This window comes from Sus scrofa, chromosome 2 (assembly GCF_000003025.6).
Source record: "Sus scrofa isolate TJ Tabasco breed Duroc chromosome 2, Sscrofa11.1, whole genome shotgun sequence".
Lineage (NCBI taxonomy): Eukaryota > Metazoa > Chordata > Mammalia > Artiodactyla > Suidae > Sus > Sus scrofa.
Window position 1 is genome coordinate 104,256,604 of NC_010444.4, and position 19,308 is coordinate 104,275,911.

At 35.3% G+C, this 19,308-nt stretch overlaps 1 long non-coding RNA gene across 2 annotated transcripts in view; it reads left to right on the forward strand.

Moving 5' to 3' along the window:
- Nucleotides 1-19,308, forward strand: part of LOC106509506 — a 997,952-nt gene that overhangs the window by 432,789 nt on the left and 545,855 nt on the right. The gene's annotated exons all lie outside the window — the stretch shown is intronic.

Sequence of the window (19,308 nt, forward strand, 5' to 3'; positions counted from 1 at the left end):
AAGGCTGGTTGTAGCACAGTGTAAAGAGTATTATTGTGGGAGATGAGGGCAGAGTGGCAATTAAGAGCTATGTTAGGGAGGGACTTCTGTTCCTCGTAAACAGTTTCCGTTTTATTCTAAGTGTTGTGAGAATCAATTGGAAGGTTTCAGGAGTGAAGTTTTATTAAGAATTTTCTGGCTGCTGGATTGAGAATAGATACATGAGAGTAAGAATGGAAACAGAGAAACTACTGTAGTGATGCAGATGACAAAATAGTGAATAGGATTGGGGGAGAAGTAGTAGAGGTAGCTGTGAGATGTGGGGGTGTACTTTGAAATTTAAGCGAATGATTCATTTTGGTGGGTTAAGGAGGAAAGTGAGAGAAAAGAGGAATCAAAGATGGTGACTAGGTATTGCCCCTAAGCCTAGGAGGTCATGACAGCTTAAGATAAATACATGCCAAAGTTTACCAGGTTGACAAAAATGAAAATCCATGCCAAAACCTTAATTAAAAAAGCAAGTAATAGAAAAGAAGATCCATGTTAGTAAAAACGAAAATACTGAAGTACTTTGGGAATAATATAAAGTAAATTTGAATTCTTCTGAACATATTTATACCACAGCAACCAATTATTGATGCCAATGGACTAAAGGATAAAGTAGCTAATAATGGAACATGGAGAATACTTAAGCCATATAAAACTTTATCATAATTTGTATCTTGAATTGTTAAATTGAAGTTGAAATTTCAAAACAAATAATATATTAGTAAATACCAGCTAGAAAGAAATTTGGAGAAAAAAGAAAGTGTTCAACACATTAAGAACATGAGTAATATCCATGAGATATGGATTCGATGCCTGGCCTTGCTCAGTGGGTTAAAGATCTGGCGTTTTGAGCTGCAGAGTAGGTCATAGATGTGGCTCGGATCTGGTGTTGCTATGGCGTAGGCCTGCAGCTGCAGCTCCAATTCGATCCCTAGCATGGGAACTTCCATAGGCTGTATGTCCAGCCCTGAAAAAGAAAAAAAATAAAAGAACTCCCAATGTGATAATTTGGTTTACAAAATATGGTTTGTTCTGTCTGGTAGATTTCATATAGATATCTGCTAAGTAGGAGAATACAATCAGCTGTCTGTAGTCTTGAGGTACAATCCAAAGGGCCACAGATGATAATTCATATAGTAGGAAAACAAAAGGTAAACATATTGCAGATAAACGCTAGAGTTTGATTTGACCACAGGTGGATGAAAGAATGAACACAGTTAATAAATGTGTATTTGCAACATAATTGGAAAACAAATTGCCCACACTAAAAAGTGAGAGAGTGAGGAAGTGAGAGAGAAGGAGAGGGGGAAATAAAGGAAAAAAAGAAAATTGAAAAAAAAAAAAAAGAAACGCTGCTGGGCTAGCTTTGGTTTACTTAAAAAAAAAGTTTTTAATAGATAGGCGTATTAGAGTCTTTCTTCTAAATATGTCAGAATCATGCCCCTCTCCTTTGGGAGAGCGTGAAATTAGGGTAGCTATAGCTCAACTGGGAGAAGTATAAGAGAAACCAAAAATAGTACACAAAGTTAAAAAGAGAAATAGTCCCTGAAAAATCTGTTTCTGACCCCAAATCTCTCAGATTTTTTTCAGATGAGCCAAAACTACAAATACACATAGTTCAGTACTTTCCAGGACAATTAAACATGAAAATTAGATCCAGTATGAACATTCAAAAGTCTCTAATACAGTCATTGTATTTTCCTTGACAAATAATTTACTATTCTCTCATGATTTGATATGCCGCTATGGGTAAAGATATATACAGATAATGCACATCCTTTACGGAAATAATATCCCTCTACTAGTTGTGAATGATATTTGCAAATAACAATGTAAATTAAATATAAGCAGTTGAAAAGTATTATTTTCTTGAAAACCTTGTTAATAAAATATTATTGTACAGTAATCAAAGTTCTCCATATAATAAATAAATATTGATGTTACATTGTAGATGATGATTACAACTTTTTGGCTCCTAGCTTGGCTTTTTAATTATCATTAAAGAATATAGAATTATGGAACATTATGGAGTGGGTGACATTATAGTTTGGATTATCAAATGTATATATGTATATTTTTCATCAATTAGGTATACAGTACTGAAAGCCTTGTCATTTATTTTTATTAAACTTTTATAGACTATTTCTAAAAGGCAAAATATCAGTTACAGGTTTTTGTTTTAGTCAAAGACCTGTGTTCTTCCTTCAGAGTCCACTTACCAGTGAAAATGATTCTAATAAATTGAAATGGAAGTTTAGTGTATGCATAAGATATAAAAACGGTTTTGCGTGTATCTGTTCACATACATTTTAATTTTTATTCAACTGAGGGTATATTTATGATTCTTTCCATTTATAGTAATCAAAATGTATGAGAAAGGATGAAATTTAATATATTCTTTCAGTGGTCCTGGTTCAGCCTAAAACTGAGGACTGGTGTCTATTTACATAGAGAATGTATATGAAGAGTTCCCGTCGTGGCGCAGTGGTTAACGAATCCGACTAGGAACCATGAGGTTGCGGGTTCGGTCCCTGCCCTTGCTCAGTGGGTTCACGATCCGGCGTTGCCATGAGCTGTGGTGTAGGTTGCAGACGCGGCTCGGATCCCGAGTTGCTGTGGCTCTTGCGTAGGCCAGTGGCTACAGCTCCGAATAGACCCCTAGCCTGGGAACCTCCATATGCCGCAGGAGCGGCCCAAAGAAACAGCAAAAAGACAAACAAATAAACAAACAAAAAAGAATTTATATGAAAAGTATGGGATATGCATATGAGGAGAATATTTTTGGAAGATACTGTTTAAGGCAAATAAGAGTGGGGGTGTGGGGGACAAACTAAAAGTGGAAGGAAAAACATGTAGCCCCAATCTAGACTCAGGTGCTTGTTCTGACTTTGCCAAGGAGAGCGGTATTTTCTGCATTTTTCTAAAAGGCAGTGTGACTATGTTCAGTGAGGAATGGGGAGAATGTAGTGTAATGTTGTCATCCCTAATCTTCATTCTTAACCTTAATCCTAATCTTCACCCTAATCTTTTGCACTGGGTAAATAAGGGGGAAGACTAGTACTGTTCTTAGGTAGACCATGGTTAGCAGGACGACATGGCAAGGTTCCAGAGAAGATAAATTCTGTAGGCAATAAGTAGCAGTGGGATGCAAACCATTCAGCCATTAGTATCAGTATTTATTTAGCACCTATCAGGTACCAGACAGTAAACTAGGGACAGGAGATAAAGCAGTGAATATGACATACTGAATTTCTGCTGTCAAAGAGTTTCTATCTCCGGAGAGGAAGTGGAGAAGGAATAAACATAAGTAAATATATACATACAATATACATACTAAATAGGATTATAGAGTGTGTTCTGTGAGAATATAGAAGGGGGACTAATCTAGATTTAGGAGGTCAAGGATGGCTTTTTGAAGTTCTGTTGTCAAATGGCTGGAGGTTGAGTGTGATTTTTGCCTTGGAAAAGGGAGAGTATTCCAGATAAAGGGAATATCTTAAACAAAAACAAAAATTACTGGCAAAGGGGATGTGGAGAGTTCAAGAAAATAAAAACTCTGACTGTAAGGTTACAGTTTAATGTCTTACTGGTGTAGGGTTAAAAATAGTTAAAGATGAAAACAGAGAAGTACTCAGGTAATGGATCATAAAATTGTACAACCATAATACAGAGGTTATTGTTATCCAGAGGGAAATTAGAAACCATTGAATGGATTTAAAACAGAAAGATGATTTGGTTAAATTTATATTTACAAAAACAAGACTGAATGAAGTCCTGAGAATGTTCTGGGAGAAGGTTGAGGCAAGAAACCAGGATGCAGGCTGCTTTAATAATAATGATGATACAGTATGCAAAATGATGATTAATGACAACTCATATCACAGGAAGAGTCTTATTGAGTCTGGGCCACTCAGCACTATGGCCTTCAGATGCTGGGTGCCATAGATGCCACCATCAGTGCTGGAATGAACTCTAAACTATCTCCTGCTTCTTTGGGTCATTCACTCCATATTCTGAGGTTCTGGGTTTCTGCCCATTTTTAAGTCCTGCTTCAAATTTCCTAATGACATTGATGTTGGGGATAGGAATGAAGAGAAATCAACGGATTTGCAATATGGCAAGTAGAATGAGCCTGACTTACTGACTAGATATAAGGGATTAAGGAAAGAAAAAATGAAAGGAAAAGAGTTAGGCTTGGCATAGACATCTTCATCATTTTAGAATATTTCAGTGTGCTGGATATAGAAGGATTGAGGAAGTATGTATTTCTGGTTTGGGTCATCAGTTGAACTTCATCATTTTTGTTTACCTACCCTCTGAACACCAATGAAAGGAAAACCCTAAGATGGAAAGGAAATAGAGGATAGTTTTTTTTTTTTTTTTTTTTTTAAATTTTTCTCCAAGCTGCTTGTTGTCTAGTTCTCTGGTGCATGAGCTGAACTCAATGAATTATATGTTGCCACCCAAGCCTCTGAATCTTGAATTTAAGATTATCTGACATTGTTATATCCTGGAAGGAATGAGATATAGTGTTAGATGCTAGAAGAAATGATGTACATAGGAATTGAAATGTTTCTCCACATATTTTAAACTGGGTAATTGTCTTCAGAGTTGCTACTTTGTGGGGTATAGTATATTTGGCAGCATCCCTGGCCTCTACCGTCTAGATGCCAATAGCATCCCTCCATTGTGACAACCAAAATATCTTCAGAAGTGACCATATTTTCTATGGGGGTGGTAAAATCATCGCTGGCTATTTATGAGCTTGGCAAAAGTCGTTCCGGTGAAATGATTGGGATGGAAGCTGGACATCAGTGAGCTGAGGGGGAAGGTTGAGAAGAGGGCAGCCTGTGGATAGCTCCTCCAAATTGTTTTGCTGAAAACTGGGGTTGAACTATATACAATGGTAACTCTAAGGCAGAAATATAAGCATGCTTAAATGCTAATGAGAAGAAGCCAAGAGAGGAGGAAAAGGATATAGGCGAAAGGATAATAAATATATCAACATCCTCAAAAAGATGTGAGATGCTATACTAACATAAATGTTCAGATGTAAGAACTGGTGCTGGTTTGACCATCTTTTACTCATTTTTTATGCAGATGTAAGAAATTTAGGATAAATATTTAGAAATTTTTATAGTAATCTGACAAAATAATTTAGTTGAATCTAGCAAAAATTTGACTTGCATTATACATATATTTTTTTTTTCAAATTATCACTCTTTTGTTGAAAGTTAAAAAAATAGGTCCAAGGTGGATTCTGCCATTTATTGGGCTGCTCTCATGGCATATGGACTTCCCAGGCTAGGGGTCTAATTGGAGCTGTAGCCACTGGCCTACTCCAGAGCCACAGCAATGCGGGATCTGAGCCACGTCTGCAACCCACACCACAGCTCACGGCAACACCGATCTTTAACCCACTGAGCAAGGCCAGGGATTGAACCCGCAACCTCATGGTTCCTTGTCGGATTTGCTAACCACTGTGCCACGACAGGAACTCCAAAAAATATAATTTTTTAAAGATAGTTTATGCAATCTCTGCTCTGGAGCACAGATAGAGTGATTAGACAAATATTGCATGCTAAGCAGGAGAAGGAGGAAAGAACAGTACAAGAAAAAGAAAGCATTGTTGGCTTCTGTTTATTCTATAAAGTAGGCCAAATGTCATCTGCTGAAAGTGGGGTGGAAAGTGGCTGAGTCAATGGTCTAGGGAAGTGGAGTTTGGGAAAAATGCCATGGGTTTCAGGAAAATACCCTGACCAGAGGGATGTGGAATATATGCCTGGTTATTGAGAGATCACTGGAGTTCAAATCCATGTATCCACTATGTAGTGCTGCCTATCAAGATGCCCAGGAAGTCTGCCAGAAATAGATGTTATAGGGGGTAATATTCTGTGTGAGCCAGTGGGAAGTAATAAACCAGTAAAATTGGTGAATAAATGCTAACCTAACATTGCTTCATAACAAGCTAGTAAAGAAGGGAAAAAGTTCTTTGAGACTATTTTACCATGCTTATTGAAATATTACAGGCCAAGATCAGAGGTAGGTACTTAAATGTTTTAATCTATCAAGCTTTGTAAAATAGGCATGTTAGACACAAAATGCAAAAACCAATGTTAGAGAAATTACATAACCTTGCAGTCATGAAATAAACTACAAGTAAAATTAGGACCAAATTCCAGATTTCTAATTCCCTGTCTTGGACTCTTTTTTTTTTTTTTTAGCTGTATAAAATATTGTAAACATTTCAGAGAGACAGGCAAAATGCCCACATACTGTGATGAAATAAAGGCAAATTCTCTTTTTAATGAGAGGAAGATTCTGGACTGAGTTTTCTCAGAATTATTTTTTCAAGTTGCCCATTTAGCTTAGTTTTTCCATTACGAGACACCTGGAGAGTTCCCATCATGGCTTACTGGAAACAAACCTGACTAGTATCCATGAGGATGAAGATTCAATCCCTGGTCTCACTCAGTGGGTTAAAAGACCTGGCTTTGCCACAAGCTGCAGTGTAGGTTGCAGATGCAGCCTGGATCAGGCATTGCAGTGGCTGTGGCATAAGCTGGCAGTTGCAGTTCTGATTCAGTGCCGAGCCTGGGAACTTCCATGTGCTGTGGGTGCAGCCATAAAAAAAAAAAAAAAAAAAAAAAAAAAAAAGCACCTGGGCATCAGCAATATGTTATTATGTTCATTGTCTTCTAAGAATGCTGCTTTTCAATAGATTTGGCTTCCATTTTTCTCTGATAGGAGCATGTAATATTGATAGTAACATTTACATCGATACGTTGCTTCATGGTTTCCTAAGTACTTTTATATAAATTACCTTATGAGCCTCATCATAGCTCAGTGAATATATTTAACAATGCTTTGTTTCATTCCTGACAGTCATACTCATTGATATTAGTCATACATTTTTCCCTTATTTATATGGTTGGTTAGCTAGGAAATGCTTTAATCAGAACAGTGCAAAGCAAAGTTAAATTTGCTATCCATAATTCTGTATTTCCTAGGTCCCTTATTTTATTTATTGAAATCATTAAAAATGTCTGGGAGTTCCCATTGTGGAGCAGCAGAAACAAACCCAACTAGGATCACGAGGTTGCAGGTTCAATCCCTGGCCTCGCTCAGTGGATTAAGGATCTGGCATTGCTGTGGCTGTGGTCTAGGCCAGCAGCTGTAGCTCTGATTCGACCCCTAACCTGGGAACCTCCATATGCTGCAGTTGTGACCCTAAAAAAAAAAAAAAAAAGTCTCTTAGGAATTAGCATTATTTAAATACACAGTCTTTATATCTAGTCAGTACTCTGTAGATTATTTATGGGATAATAAATAATTATTTTTACCAGTACTGATTTAGATATTCTGCTCTTTTTTTTGAGCTTTTTTTTTTTATTTTGAATTGTATGAACTGTTTGGTATTTTAGAAATTAATCACTTACTGGTTATATTATTTCCAAATATTTCCTCTCATTCCATAGATTGTCTTTTCATTTTGATTATTTTTTTTCCTGTGCAAAATTAAGTTTGATTAGGTCCTATTTTTTGTTTATTTTTTTATGTACATTACTTTAAGAGAAGGCAGGTCCATAAAAATATCACTGCAGTTGATATTAATGAGTGTTCTGCCTATGTTTTCTCTAGTAGTGTTACAGTATCCTCATACATTTAGGCTTTTAATCAGTTTGGAGTTTATTTTTGTATATGTGTTAGAGAATATTCTAATTTCATTATTTACATGCTGCTATCCAGTTTTCCCAGCACCATTTAATGAAGAGACTGTTTTCCATTGTATATTCTTGCCTCTTTTGTCCTATATTAATGGATCATAAGTGCATGTGTTTATTTCTGGGCTTTCTTTCCTGTTCCGTTGATGTTTGTTTTTGTGCCAGTACCATCCTATTTTGATCACTGTAGCTTTGTGATATAGTCTGAAGTCAGGGAGACTGAGTTTTTCCAGCCCCGTTTTATTGTCTTCTCAAGAATCACTTTGGTTATTCTGGGTCTTTTGTGTTTATATACAAATTTTAAAAAAAGTTCTAGTTCTGAAAAAATGCCATTGTTAATTTGGTAGAGAGTGCATTGAATTTCTAGATTTCTTTCATAGTATGGTCATTTTAACAATACTGATTCTTCCAATCCAAAAACATGATATTTCTCTCAATCTCTTTGTGTCCTCTTCAGTTTCTTTCATCAGCATCTTATAGATTTTAGAGGACAGGTTTTCTTCCATGAATAAATTTATTCCTAGGTATTTAATTCTTTTTGATGCAATGATAGGTGGGATTATTTCCTTAAATTCTTTTTCTGATCTTTTTTCCTAGAGTATAGCAATAGAGTTATATATTAATTTTGTATCTTGCAACTTTACCAAATGCATTGATGAGCTCTGGTAGTTTTCTGATAGTGTCTTGAAGATCATCTGTGTATACTATAAAGTCCTCTGTAAACAATGAGTTTCCTTCTACTTTTCCAATTCGAACTCCTTTTATTTCATTTTCTTCTCTGATTCCTGTAGCGAGGGCTTTCAAAACTATATTGAAGAAAAGTGGCCAGAGTGGGCACCTTTGTCTTGCTCCTAATCTTAGAGGAAATACTTTGAGCTTTTCATCTTTGAATATGATGATAGCTGTGGATTTGTCTTGTAGGCCTTCATTACATTGAAGTATGTGCCCTCTATGCACACTTTCCAGATTTTTTTTATCATAAATAGATGTTGAATTTTATAAAAAGCTTTTTCTGCATTTATTGAGATGCTTATATGGTTTTTATTCTTCAATTTGTTAATGTAGTATATCACCACATTGATTCATTTCTATATTGGAAAATCCTTGCATCCCTAGGAAAAATCCCACTTGTTCAAATGTATGATCTATTTAACATATTGTTGCATTCAGTTTGCTAGTATTTTGTTGAGGATGTTTATAGTTATGTTTAACAGTGATATTCGCCTGTGTAAGTTTCTTTGCAATAGCCTTCTCTAGTTTTTGTATCAGAGTGTCAGTGGTCTCATAAAATGAATTCAAAAATGTTCCATCCTCTGAAATTTTGGGGAATAGTTTCAGAAGTATAGTTATTACTCTTCTCTAAATGTTTGGTATAATTTGCCTGTGAAGTACTTTGATCCTGGGCTTTTGCTTGTTGGGAGTTTTTAAATCACATATTCAATTTCGGTGCTTGTATTGGTCTGCTCATATTTTCTATTTTTTCCTTGGTTGAGTCTTGGGAGATGTTTTTTATTCTATGCATTTGTCCTTTGCTTTTAGGTTGTCCATTTTACTGGTGTTTAGTTGCTCATAATAATCTCTTATAGTCCACTGTATTTCTGCATCAGTTGTAACTACTCATTTTTCATTTCAGATTTTATTAATTTGGACCTCAGTCTTTTTTTCTTCATGAGTTTGGCTAAATGTTTCTCAATTTTATCTTTTCAAAGAAGCAGCTTTTAGTTTCATTGGTCTTTCTATTGTTTTCTTTACCTCTGTTTCATTTATTTCTGCTCTGATCTTTATGATTTCTTTCATTCTACTAACTTTGGGTTTTGTTTGTTCTTCTTTCTCTGGTTGCTTTAGATGTAATATTATGTTGTTTATTTAGGATTTTTTCTCATTTCCTGATGTAAACTTGTATCACAGTATTATAACTGCCTCTGCTGTATCCCACAGGTTTTGGATCATCATGTTTTCATTTTCATTTGTCTCCAGGTATTTTTTGATTTCCTCTTTGTTTTCTTTATTAATCCTTTAGTTGTTTAGTAGCATATTGTTTAGGCACCTTGTGTTTGTATGTTTTGCCTTTTTTTTTTTTTGTAGTTGATTTCTAATTTCATAGCATTGTGGTTAGAAAAGATGCTTGCTAGGACTTCAATTTTCTTACAGGTACCTAGGCTTACCTTGTAGTCCAGCACATGCTCTATCCTGGAGGATGTTCCATGTGCATTTGAGAATAATGTTTATTCTTCTAGTTTCAGATGGAATGTTCTATCAATATCTAGGAAGTCTATCTGGTTTAATGTGTCATTTAAGGTCTGTGTTTCCTTATTGATTTTCTGTTTGGCTGATCTGTCCATTAATGAAAATGTGTTAAAGTCTCCTACTGTTATTGTAATACTGTCAGTTTTTCCATGATGTCTGTTACCATTTTACCTTATATATTGGGGTGTTCCTGTGTTAGATGTATATATATTTACAATTTTTATAGCTTCTTCTCGGATTGATCCCTTGATAATGATGTAACAGTCCTTTGCCTTTTGTAACAGTCTTTATTTTGAAGTCTATTTTGTTTGTTATAAGTATTGCTAGTCCAGCTTTCTTTTGATCTACATTTGCATGGAATACATCTTTTTCAACTTTTACTCTGTATGTGTCTGTATCTAAAGTGGGTCTCCTACAGATAGCATATATACAGATCTTGTTTTTGTATCCTTACAGTTAGTCTATGTCTTTTGGTTGGGGTATTTAATCAGTTTACATGTAACACAGTTATTATTATGTATGTTCTTATTGATATTTTGTTAATTGTTTCGGATTTGTTTTTATAGGTCTTTTCCCCCCTTTCTTCTTTTGTTCTCTTTTGATTTGGTGACATATTCAGTGTTATGTTGGGTTTTTCTCTTTATCATGTATATCTATTAATAGATTTTCAGTTTCAGTTATCATGAGGTTTTGATATAGCAGTCTGTATCAAATATGATTTTTTTTCTTAGTTTGTTCATCTCTTACTTTCAAATTCATTTTAAATACGCTAAATATTTACTCTCCTGCCCTCACCATTACTGGTGTTGATAACATATTTAACATCTAAATGTTTCTATATCCTTTAATTGGTTATTGTACGTAGAGATGATTTTATTGCCTTTGTCTTTTAACTTTCCTACTTGTTTGTTTATGGGTGATTTCCTATATGGCTACTTTACTAGTGAGCTTTTCTGTATGGCTGCCTTTACTAGTGAGCTTTTCCATTTCATAATTTTCTTGTTGTCAGATATGACCTTCATTTTTTGCTTAAAGAGGTTCATTTAGTATTTGTTGTAGAGTTGGTTTGGTGGTACTGAATTCTTTTAACTTTTGCTTGTCTGTTAAGCGTTTGCTTTCTCCGTCAAACCTGTGTAAGATCCTTGTTGGGTAGACTACTCTTGGTTGTAGGTTTTCTTTTATTACTTTAAATATGTTGTGCCACTTCCTCTGGCTTGCAGAATTTCTGCCAAAAATAAACAAACACAGAAAAAACACAGCTGATAACTGTTAATGGGAATACCCTTGTATCTTATTTATTGCTTTTCCCTTTTGCTTTTGATACTTTCTCTTTGTCTTTCATGTATACCAATTTGATTAATATGTGTACTGCTGTATTTCTCTGAGTTAATCCTGAATGTGACTTTTCTGTACTTACTGGATTTGGGTGACTATTTGCTTTCCTAAGTTAGGGACGTTTTTAGCTATTATGTCTTCAAATATTTTCTCAGGCCCTTTCTCTCTCTTCTCTTTCTGTGACTCCTATAGTGTGAATGTTGGTGCATTTACTATTGTCCCAGAGTTCTCTTATACTATCGTCATTTCTTTTCATTGTTTTTTTCCTTCATTCTGTTCTGCATCAGAATAGTGCAGATTTCTACCAATCTGTCTTCAAGGTCACTGATCCCTTCTTCTGCTTCATTTATTCTGCTATTGATTCCTTCTTGTGTGTTTTTTATTCCAGTTACTGTATTCTTCAACTCTGGTTGTTCTTTCTATTATATAACTCTTTGTTAAAAGCTTGTAACTTCTTGCTCTGTGCATCCATTTTTCTTCCAGGTTCTTGGATCTTTTTTGGTAATCATTACTCTGAATTCTTTCTTGGGTAGATTTCCTCTCTGGACATCACTTCCAAGGCTTTATCTTATTCCTTTGTCTGGAACATATTCCTCTGTTGCCTGATTTTATCTAAATTTCCATTTGTATTTTTATGTGTAAGGTGGTTTAGTTATGTTTCTTGACCTTGAAGAAGGGGCCTCTGTACTGAATGATCTATGTGTTCCAGCATTACACTCTCTCTTACCTCCCAAGCCACAGAAGCCAGCTAGTTCCTGGGTAGGTTATGGCTTATGTTTGTGAACTTGGTTCCTCTTGTTGTGGGATCCTAATTTTCTTTCTTCTGTTGTCTTCCCCTTCATGGATGAGGCTAGTCTAGAGGTTTGTGTAGGCTTCCTGGTGTGAAAGCCTGGTGCCTGCTCACTGGTGAGCAGAGCTGGGTCCTGGCCTTCTGGTGGTCAGAGCCATGTCTGTCTATCACCTTATGTACATGTGGCTGTGGCTCAGGAAGTCTTTAGGCTACCTGTCTATTGATAGGGGTTGCTATGTTCCCACCTAGTTCATTGTATGGCACAAGGCATCCCAGCACTGGAGTCTATAGGCAGTTAAGTGGGGCCAGGTCTTGGTGCTAGTGACTGAGACCAAGTTGTCTGCCTTTTAGAGAGTTCATCCTGATTAACACTCCTTGATATGTCTACCACCAGCTTTCATGTCCCAGAGTGAGCCACAGCACCTCTGTGCCTCCCAGGAGACCTTCCAGGATCAGCAGTTTGGTCTAGCCCAGGCTTCTATGAAATTACTGCTTTTGCCCTTGGACTCAGTATGCATGAGTTTTTATGTCAATCATTTTAAAGTCTCTGTTTCTCCCAGTCCTTTGGAACTTCTGCAGTCAAGCCCTGCTGGCATGCAATGGCAAATGCTCCAGGGGGCTCCTCTTTCCACTGCCAGATCTCTAGGTTGGAGATCCTGAAGTGGGACTCAGAATTCTAACTTCTGTGGGAGTGCCTCTGAGACGTAATTACTTTCCAATTTGTAGGTCACCCTCCTGGTGTATGGGATTTGATTATATCACAAGTATGTCCCTCCTACCATCTCATTGTGATTTCTTTTTTATGCCTTTAGTTGTAGAAGAACTTTTTAGTGGGTCCTAATCTATAAAAAATAATTGTTGTTCAGTAGTTAGTTATGATTTTGGTGTGTTCATAAGAGGAGGTGAACTCAAGGTCCTTCCACTCTGCCATCTTGGCACTGAATGCAAGCTTAGGTTGTATCCAGAAGCTACATTCTCTCTAGAGAATGGTATTAACACTATTTGAAAGAAAAAATTTTCTACCCATTCTAAATTAATTAATCCTTAATTAAATTATTAAATTATTTAGGTATCTATGAAAGTTTAATTTCCAAAATATTATATAATAAAATTAGCCCTGGTAAACTAGAGATAGGTCATAAAAATATTAAACAAAATTTAACAACCATGGAAAACAGTTGTTATTTATAAATGTTATGTTTCGTTGAGTTAGTAGGCAGAATTTATACATTATTTTGCCATTTTGTATTTATTAGCAGTGTAGAAAAAGAGTTACTTAAATTTTAGTCATTAGTAAAACCTAAAAGCTTTAGGTGATTTCTAAGAATCCTGCTAATTGACCTGACCTATACTAAAAGATGTTTTATTTGACATTTGATCCATGATTTATTAAATACTACATTTACTTTCATTAAAATGTTATTTAATAATTTTTATTGCAATTCACACATTCTGAATTTCAGATTTATTATTATTCTATGTCATGAAATTTGGAAAGGTTACTCTTAAGTTGATGAGCAACAAATCTCAGTTCATCTGAGTATGGACCTATGTTGTTGTATCTGTTAACAGTTGCAGTTATAGCAATTTGATTTTGTCAGTGTCGTTGTGAAGCTGGTGGCCTTATTTCATTGTGACCACCAAGAACGTGGATGGATGATAAGTCATTCTAACACTTTACATTTGTCTTTAAACACTTCAATAAATATGCAAATTGAAAGACGATGTACTACTGGCTTTTGAAATTTTCTATACCAGCCTTCTACTGTGTCATGTGCCCCATGATCACCATTCAATGCTGATGTATAACATTCCATGTTTCTAATGAAACTCCTGAAGCTTCTGGTCTTCTTTTGTCTAGCCACATCTTCCACAGGTGTACACTTTCTTAAAGTAAGCAATTAGGTTATCTAAATTTTCTTATGAATTCTCAACAATGTATTCAGAAATTTCATTTACATATTCCAAAGGCAAACATAGGAGTCCAAACAACATGAATCCATAGTTACAGGTATTACCTTCTATTGTCCTATACTCACAGGTTAGATACAAAGAATATATTTTTCATCACAGTTATTGCAAAAAGTGAAACAAGCATCTTTTTACCTGTGTATTGGTAGGAGTAATTGAATCACATTTATATTTGCAACCTCAAAATCTATCATGCACAATGAAAGGCAAATGTCAGTATTTTTTTTTTCCTGTGCAAATGCAAGTATGTGTGTGTGTGTGCCTTTTTACATTTTCATTATTACATTATAAATCAATGGCATGGTATAACCCAAAACTACACCCTCACAGTAATAACTATGTGAACTGTGCTGATGCCACCTTGAAGGTGCCACTATTGAATAATGTGGTATGACACTTAAATAGCAAATATTGTCATAAGTTTTATAAATAAGAATTATTTCATTATCTTGATCATAGGAATTGTGCATTAAAAATGGTGGTATGCATCTGGTCACTTTATACTACTATGGAATTTCAATTCCATACATTAAGTTAGATTTTGGTGATCCATGTTTGTTTTGAACTCTATTTACTTTACTCTCTAATGAGTTTCTTTCTGTGAGGACCTCTTCATCGTGAATATCATGGAACATTCTTTGAGGTATATGTAATCATGTTGGATTTGGTTCTTCTTCTATGGGATATTTCACCCTATTCAGGATTTTCCTTACTTCCCCTTTAACGTCAGTTTTGTGTTGATGTTTTCCTGTCCCCTCTTGTGTGATGGTAATATTTTCCAAATCCTGACTAGTTAGGATTTTTCATTCTCCTCTTTTTGCAGCACCAGTACCTTTCATTCCTACCTCTGTTAAAGGAAAAGAAATGATAACAAAACCCATTATAATGTAACCTTGACCTTTCTTTTTGTGAGCATGCTATTTCTGCCATATTTCACTGAGAAATTTTATTTATTTTTGAAATTTTATTTTTATCTTTTTTTACAGAATAAAATACATATATTTAAACACAGTTACATTCATACAGATTATTATAACTTGGCTCTTAAGAAACAGATTAAGTGACTCCCTCTGGAGAAGTGAAATGGAAAATATGCTGAGACAAATAGGAAATCAATTCTATACTTGATCCCATTTTGTATGGCTTTCATCTTTACTATTTAGTATTATCTATTGCATTCAATTTTTCTTTAAAAATTAGCATTATATTAAAATTGTGTATATTATGCAACTAAAATTTATAAAGAAGAAAGCCTTATATACCAGTAAATATTTTATACAGCATAATAAAAAGAATAACTTAACTGGTAAGAATAACAAAAATAACATACCCTCTGAAAATAAGTAAAATATAAAATGCAAAAATTGGTTAAAAAACATTGTAACTATATAAATATGTCCTCACAATTTGTTATATCTTATTGATTCTTCACTATAAGCATTACACCATTCTAGGTGATGTGATAAACAAGACATTATAGACCTTACATTGTACCGTGGAGAGAAATGGTTACTCATAATACAATTGTAGAACTGTATTATTTAATTGTACAGTTACATTATTTAGTTATAATTATCATAAATTCTTTGATGGAGAGGAAATCAGAATCAGATCTAAGAAGACTTCAGCAATCCAAGAATGATGTCAAATGACCCCTTTCATGGTGGATTATACACTTATTTACTATGAGATATATTTCTTCTCCAGAGATTCCTTGCTTGTGTATCAATTGTAGATTTTCGGTTTGCAGTTATTCTGAAGTTTTAATATAAGAGTCTATATGAATATGAGATTGTTTTAAGTTGTTGTTCTCTTAATTGCAAGTTCATCTCCAGTGTCCTGCATTTGTACCCACCTCTTCTCATGATTCCTGATTTGGGTGGTATAATTGTGCATGGATGATTTCGTATCTTTACTGTGTATATACCTTTACTGGTGAGTCTTGTCATTTGTGGAATTTTTGTTTCCTCTTGCCGTCTTTTCTTTTCTGCCTAGAGAAGTTCCTTTAGTATTTGTTGTAAGGCTGGTTTAGTGTTGCTGAATTCTCTCAGCTTTTGCTTATCTGTGAAGGTTTTGATTTCTCCTTCAAATCTGAACAAGATCCTTGCTGGGTAGAGTAATCTTGGTTGGGGGTTTTTTCCTTTCATCAAAAAACGTTAAGTATATCATGCCACTCCCTTCTGGCCTGCAGAGTTTCTGCTGAAAAATCTGCTTATAACCATATTGGGATTCCCTTGTATGTTACTTGTTTCTTTTCCCTAGCTGTTTTCAAGATTTTCTCATTGTCTTTAATTTTGGTCTGTTTGATTAGCATGTGTCTTGGTGTATCCCTCCTTGGGTTTATTTTATACGGTACTCGTGTGCTTCCTGGATTTGAGTGAGTGGTTTCTTTCCCATGTTAGGAAAGTTTTCGGCTATTATCTCTTGGAATATTTTTTCTGTCCCCTTCTCTCTCTCTTCTTTTTCTGGCACCCCTATAATACGGATGTTGATGTGTTTAATGTTGTCCAGAGTTCTCTGAGACTCTCTTCATTTGTTTTCATCTTTCTTCTCTTTTCTGTTCTGCATCCGTAGTTTCTACTAATCTGTCCTCCACCTCACTTATTTGTTCTTCTGTCTCCTGTATCCTGCTGTTAGCTGCCTCTCATAAATTTTTTATTTCCGTTCTTGTATTTTGCATCTCTTCTTGTTTAAGTTTTATATCTTGTATCTCTTTGGTCAGTGTTTCCTATAAGTTATCCATCTTTGCCTCCAGTTTATTTCCAATGTCTTGCATCATCTTCAGCATCAACAATCTGAAGTCTTTCCTGGAGGCTGAGAATCTCCTCATCGCTTAGCTGATTTTCTGGGGTTTTTCCTTTCTCCCTCATCTGAGTTATAGATCTCCGTCTATTCATTTTTATAGGTTTTTGGTGTGGTGACCTTTTTACAGATAATAGTGTCGTAGCCTTTCTTACTTCTGGTGTCTACCCCCCTTGTGGCTGAAGTCTGTATAGGGGCTTGCTGTAGGCTTCCTGATGGGAGGGGCTGATGCCTGCCCACTGGTAGGTGGAGCTGATTCTAATCCCTCTGGTGGGTGGGGCTTAGTCTCTGGATGGGATTAGAGGTAGCTGTGTGCCTGAGGGGTTTTTACGTAGCCTGTTTACTGAGGGGTGCGACTGTGATCCCACCTGGATTGTTGTTTGCCCCAGGGCTTCTCAGAGCTGACTGACAAGTGGGGCCTGATTTTCCCAAAATGGCCACCTCCAGAGACAGGCAAGCTGCTGAATATTCCCAAGAGCTTTGTTTTCAATTTCCATTCCTCACAACAAGTCACATTCACCCCTGTTTTCCCAGGATGTCCTCCAAGAACTGCAGTCAGGTTTGACCCAGATTCCTATGGAGACCTCGCTCTGCCCTGGGACCCAGTGCACAGGAAAGTCCGTGTGCACCTTTTAAGAATGGGGTCTCCATTTTCCCCAGTCCTGTGGAGCTCCTGCACACAAGCCCCACTGGCCTTCAATGCCAGATGCTCCAGGGGCTCTTTCTCCCAGTACTGATCCCCCCACATGAGGGTTTGATGTGGGCTCAGAACTCTCACTCCTGTAGGTGAGTCTCTGTGAACCAGTTAGTTTTCAGTCTGTGGAGTTTCCCACCCAGGAGGTATGGGGTTGTTTATATTGTGAAATCGCCCCTCCTACCTCTTGATGTGGCCTCCTCTTTTTCTTCTGGAGTAGGGTATCTTTTTTAAGGTTTTTGGTCCATTTGGGTGGAGATTGTTCAGTCTTTAGTTGTGAGTTTTGTTGTTTTTGGGAGAGAAGTTGAGTTCCAGTCCTTCTATTCCATCATCTTAATCCTGTCTCTAAAAGATGTTTTATTTGAAAACTCTGTAATGCAGCTTAATATATGACCCTCAGAATTTGATAGAATAGAGATCATAGATGTCATGAGACATGAAGAATATAAATAACCAAGTAACATATTATGTCATTAATTGTCTTAGTATATTCTGAATTCTTTGTTCCCACTCAGATTTGCATTTATAATAGAAAATGGCAATTTGGATTTTAAAAATCCATATTTAAGTTCAGTTGTAATCAGTGTTTCTTTACATTTTTTATTATAGTTGATTTACAATGTTCTGTCAATTTCTGCTGTACAGCAGTGACCCAGTTTTATATATATAAATATATCATTATATATTATATTTATATCTTTAAAATATGTATATACACTTTTTTTTTTCACATTATACTCCATCATGTTCTATCACAAGTGATCAGATATAGTTCCCTGGGCTCTACAGCAGAATTTCATTGCTTACCAGTGTTTTAATGAGATATTCTCTCTGCATACTTTTAAATTCATGTACATTAACATGGATTTTAAAGATCTTGTGAAAATAGATAAGACTGTGGAAAACTTATAATTACCCTAAATTTTATCTTTCCTTTGAAAATAAGTCTCACTTGAATTCATTTAGAAGTTTAAAACAACTTATCCTCTAACTTTGACCAAATGGACCAAACTTGGTATCCACAAATAGACACTGTCTGCCAGTAAACTGCATAAAGAATGATAAAGTGGACTCTGTGAAGGATAGAATGTTTTTAAAGTGGTAAGAAGTTAAAACTCCTATTGTTTTTTGGTTAATGTATATAAAATATAGCATTTTGATATTTGTGAAATATACCAGATGAAAAATTAGCTACCACTTTATGTTCTTATTCCTTTATTTAATTTTTTTGTGAAGGAATAGTCTAATTTTTCTTTAAAAAAATTATGAGTCCTCTTTAAAGCATCTGGTTAACGTCAAAATTTAAACAATGCAACAATTATCAGGAAGGCAAAATTGATTCCATTACTATTCTGTTATTGCTCTAGCTATAAAAGAGCAGATGTTTGATTCATTTATAAATTATTTTAATAGTTTTCATTAGGTCTTTATCTGTAGTTTGTAGATGTGACTCTACAGATATATTCAACCATCTGTTCTTTGGACCTGTGCTTCATGTGATTTGACAGGAGGATATTAATTTTATCAGATCAGTCATTAATTCAATCAGAATTTTGTTTACCCTGAGGGTGTTCCAATAAAGACATACTCCATCATTAAAAAAAATCCACTCCATTTTTAAATACTCTTTATATAATTTTTCCTATTCATTTAAAATCATAGATTTTGGAAATCTATATATTTAGTTTCTAGACTTTTAAATTCATTTTCTCAGGGAT